Genomic DNA, 4519 nt, shown 5'->3' with positions numbered 1-4519 from the left:
GTGATATGTGTCTATGTATGCACTAACACGATGTACTGAACGGGGTGAGAATAGCTTGAGCTACCTCATCCCTTTGTGTGTATTTTACCTCAATAAACTTATTTCAATTTCAATTTCAATTCAATCTTTTGGAACCTGTAAGCCTATTTCCCATGTACATGGGTGTTTAAGCCTGATGCGATATAAGTGTACTTCTGTTGTTCTACTGCTCCCTTTCATCAGAGTAAGTGGTTCGTAGTTGGCTAAAATTCTTATGCCAAGCCGCAGATCCTGATGTTGCAACTGCTGTGTTGTGGTCACTGTACATTTTCTGCATTGCTCTGTTTCTAATTACTTTCTTAATCTATGATAGACTCTGTGGTATGTAAATGTCTACATTTCTTCTCTTAGTTGCAAGTTTTGCAGCTTCGTCTGCAATGACATTTCCTATTATTCCCACATGACTTTTTACCCAGTTGATAAGTACCCGTCGGCCTTGTCATTTGAGTGTTTGCATTAATGATATGACATTTGTGATCAGATGGATGTTGTCACGTATGTGTTCTTGTTGCAAGGTTTCAATGGCTGTTCTCGAATCTGTATGTATGATAACATGTTGTCGGTGTTCAGCAAGAGCATGTTCCAAAACCTTTTAAATGGCTAGCGTCTCTGTAATGTCGAACCACCATCAATGATTATCATCATCAATGAATATCATCATCAATGATTATCATCATCAATGAATATCATCATCAATGATTGCCATCATCAATGATTGTCATCAACAATGATTGCCATCATCAGTGATTGCCATCATCAATTATTGCCATCATCAGTGATTGCCATCATCAATGATTGTCATCATCAGTGATTGCCATCATCAATGATTGTCATCATCAGTGATTGCCATCATCAATGATTGTCATCATCAGTGATTGCCATCATCAATGATTGTCATCATCAGTGATTGTCATCATCAATGATTGTCATCATCAGTGATTGTCATCATCAGTGATTGTCATCAACAATGATTGTCATCAACAATGATTGTCATCACCAGCTACATGGTGTTGCTGGGGTGTACTGACGCCCTAACTCGTGCTTACCTAATAGTGTCTACAGGAAAGTGAGGTCTAGCTCTCTATGCCCCGCCTACTGGCCTTGTTCAACCTGGCACGTTTAGCCTAACTATTCTGACGTTCATAATCATTCTCGAACCTGTCCTTAAAGTTGTGGGCGGACGTGATTTCCACAAGCTCTTCTCTGAGTGCTGGAGGTGGTTTAGCACACTGTATATCTGGTGGTTTACACTGTATACACCCAGGCTCCTGTGGAAGACTCAAGTAAACTGGTTGAAGATATACAAGTGAGCATGATGCAACTCTGGACGGGGTTGTTGATCAAAATAAAATATTTGATCTTCAAACACTCTTAATTTGGTGGAGGCGCCGTGACATTTTATATATATTTTTATTTGTAAATTAATAATAATTGTTTATTTAATTTTAGATGTATTATACTAAAAATACGCATGTGTTCAGCCAACAGAGGTGTAGAGAGCAGCCATGGTGGGGGGGGACTACGGGGCGGGGGCGTCTCCCCCCGTGCGGGAGAGGCGCTGGAGGAGGTGACGGCTGCCCCCCACGTCGACCGTTGGGCGAGGCTAGGAGTTACCTGGCCCAGTTGACTCGCACGGGAACACCTGTGGACCACGCTAGAGGCCAGGGCCAACCCGGACACGTCCTCTCCTGTACTGCACGCCTCTCACAACCCAAGGTAAGCTATGCACTCCAGTACTTTATACTGTAAGAGAGAATGTTTATTTACCTGTCCAAGAAAGAGACCAGACGCTTGCGGCTAGCGTCACCCAACTTTTCAGGGGAGAAAGGTCTGGGGTACAGAATGGACATAGACTGGTCGGGGATCAGCCCAAGATAAATGCTTTATGAAATATTGGAATTTAATAGCATTTATAGAGCCTCATGCAAGTTAATGCCAAACAAAAATTAAATAAAGAAAATAGTCTGTTTATCGCACACAATTGTCGAAGTCTTGAGATCTGTTGACTCGCCCATTGCTGTATTCTCGCTGTAGTTCCGCAACGATGTGTTGTGTTCAAATTAATACTTAATTATGTTAGATGCTGACTATTGTGTATTTGTTTATCAGTGAGGGTGAGCCTGAGACAGATGTGGAGGCGACACAGGAGAGTGTGGAGGCAACAGTCAAAGAGTGGTCGTCATTGTCATCCGGTTACCACAGTGGTGCAGGTTCCTCTGAGGCCAGCGTAGGGGAGCCAACTGCTCTAGAGGCCTCTCTGGTTATTGACGAGACCACTGGCGGCGGAGACGACGACAGCGACTGGGGCGAAGATGAGTGGCCGGTGGAGCGGGCTCTGCCGCTGCCAAAATGGGGCTGTGAACGACCAGAGTTGAACTTGGTCAGCTTGGACCAGTATGAGGGGTTCCTCACACATGTAACCCAACATCTCCAGTACATCCTCGCCTCCCACTGCTATGACACTGTCTCAAACTTTATTATGTGAGCACTCTTTGCAATTCAGTTTTCTGCAAATTGACCTTTCAGAGCCCATAATATTCTCAATAATGTGATTCAGAATTTTGAGTTGACAGTCATATTACTTATTGTTTGAATTTTAACCATTGTTAGAAATTGAGAATATCATGTACTAACACTGTGTGGGTTGTAAGGTTCAGCGAGGCGTATGTGTCATCACGGAGCGAATATCCAGCCCTGGAAGACTTCTACAGAGACTACGACCCGCCTCTGCTGCCCGGCCGCCACACCTGCGTCGGACTCTCTTGTCTCCTCGACACTAGACTCTCTGTCCTTGAGCCCCTCTACCCTGGCCTCAAGGACTCTATATATAAGGTTAGGCCAACATACACCTATACCATAGCCTGTGCTACATGGAAATTTTAGTTCCAAGTAGCTCAATCTAAAACAACAACATATACTTATATGCAGAACTCAACATTACTGTCATGCTTGTAACAATAAATAGAGCCCAAAAGTTTTCAAGTGAGGAATATAGAAATTAAAAATACTATGTAAAAATTCCTACACTATATTTTTATTCTCTTTAAGTCTCCAAACTTGTCGAATTATGGGCACATTATTGACTATTTCTCCATTGAGCAAATCTACTGACATGCTGTATATTTCTTAACATTGAAATAGTTTGTTTTCAGTAGCGACATACAGCTTCAATAGTTTCCAAGCTACTGTTTGGAAATATTTGTAGGATTTTCCATAAGTTAATGCACTGAGATAAACACAAGCATCATGTAAATTTTATATGCAGTTATGAAGATATTTTGTATATACTACTACAGTCAAATATAAAAAGTGTACTGTGTTTGCAGGTGTCATGTGAGGAAGAAGTGGACAACGTGGAGTGGTACTGCACGGGAGAGGCTCCACCTCTCACCTGTGAGAAGGAACATGTGCTTCTGTGTATCAGAATCCGTGTATGTGGTCGTCCAGGTGTTGTGCTACTCGACCCTGGTTACCACGTTGGTGAGCCAATTACTGTCATGGAAGACGGTCTGGCTCCTCAGTCTGGGACCATTAGAGCTAGCACAGCAAAGGCTCAAGTAATGCGGTCTTACCACTACTGTTTCTGGCCCGGCAATCCATCGTTTGTGGCTTGGACAGTTACTGAGGAACGTGAGAGAAAGCCAGCTCACCAACACAGTAAGCCTGATCCACGTGACTCGTCCCTTCCTCTCAGGTATAGATGTAGCAGAGCGTCGTAACCTAGCGTACCCCTTCAAGACGCTAGTAGCTCGAGAGCCAACTGGACGCCTCCGTTGTGGTCTGTACTTCCCTCTTCGCGACTGTCACCGATCTTATGTGACACTCTTCCACCATATGGATGGCCCTCCTCATCATGTTAAAGTTCCTCTCAGCTACTTCCTTGGCGAGACATCTCAGGAGGATTACATAGAGGCAGCTGTAGAAGCAGTGGCAGTAGGGACTGGGAGAACGGCAGAAGATCTTCGCTTTACTCTGGCGGCCGTGGCTCACCTTTTGTCTGATCAAGACCTCATGCTGCAGCTGGTGCAGCTCAATGATGCCATTGACAGTATCAGCATAGACAACTAACAACTTTACTACATTAATATACAGAATGACCCTTGCATATTATTTACATCTGGAAGCAACTATAAAAACCAATGTGTGACATTTAATATGTTAACAATTTAATAATTATTTGTTTGCAAAAAATTTACTACATATGTCCTGCTTTCGTGCTATGTTTGCTTTTGGTTAGTTATTTGCCTAGTTACTAAGTTTACTATCAGATGAATTTAAAGTGTCAAATCTAGATATTATTCATTTATTTTGTTTGAATAGTTTGATAGTGTCATGGTCAGACAAGTTATGAACTACTTTCTTAGGTTTTGGAATTATATCTTAACACATACAGGAGGGGTAATTAACAAGTACACTGTTACTTGATAATATTAGAAAAAGAATTTTATAACAAATTTTGCTATCCTTGTTAATTTCAAAG

At 42.3% G+C, this 4519-nt stretch overlaps 1 non-coding gene across 1 annotated transcript; it reads left to right on the top strand.

The window, feature by feature from the left end:
• Nucleotides 1–766: 766 nt before the first annotated feature.
• LOC123768262 (uncharacterized) lies at nt 767–4167 on the top strand. Its single transcript, XR_011223283.1, has 4 exons — nt 767–846; nt 2149–2520; nt 2691–2871; nt 3366–4167. It is a non-coding gene; the product is annotated as an uncharacterized protein (transcript).
• Nucleotides 4168–4519: the final 352 nt, after the last annotated feature.

Source organism: Procambarus clarkii, chromosome 59 (assembly GCF_040958095.1).
Source record: "Procambarus clarkii isolate CNS0578487 chromosome 59, FALCON_Pclarkii_2.0, whole genome shotgun sequence".
Lineage (NCBI taxonomy): Eukaryota > Metazoa > Arthropoda > Malacostraca > Decapoda > Cambaridae > Procambarus > Procambarus clarkii.
Note: the sequence above shows the minus strand (reverse complement) of the source record. Positions and strands in the feature narration are given on the sequence as shown.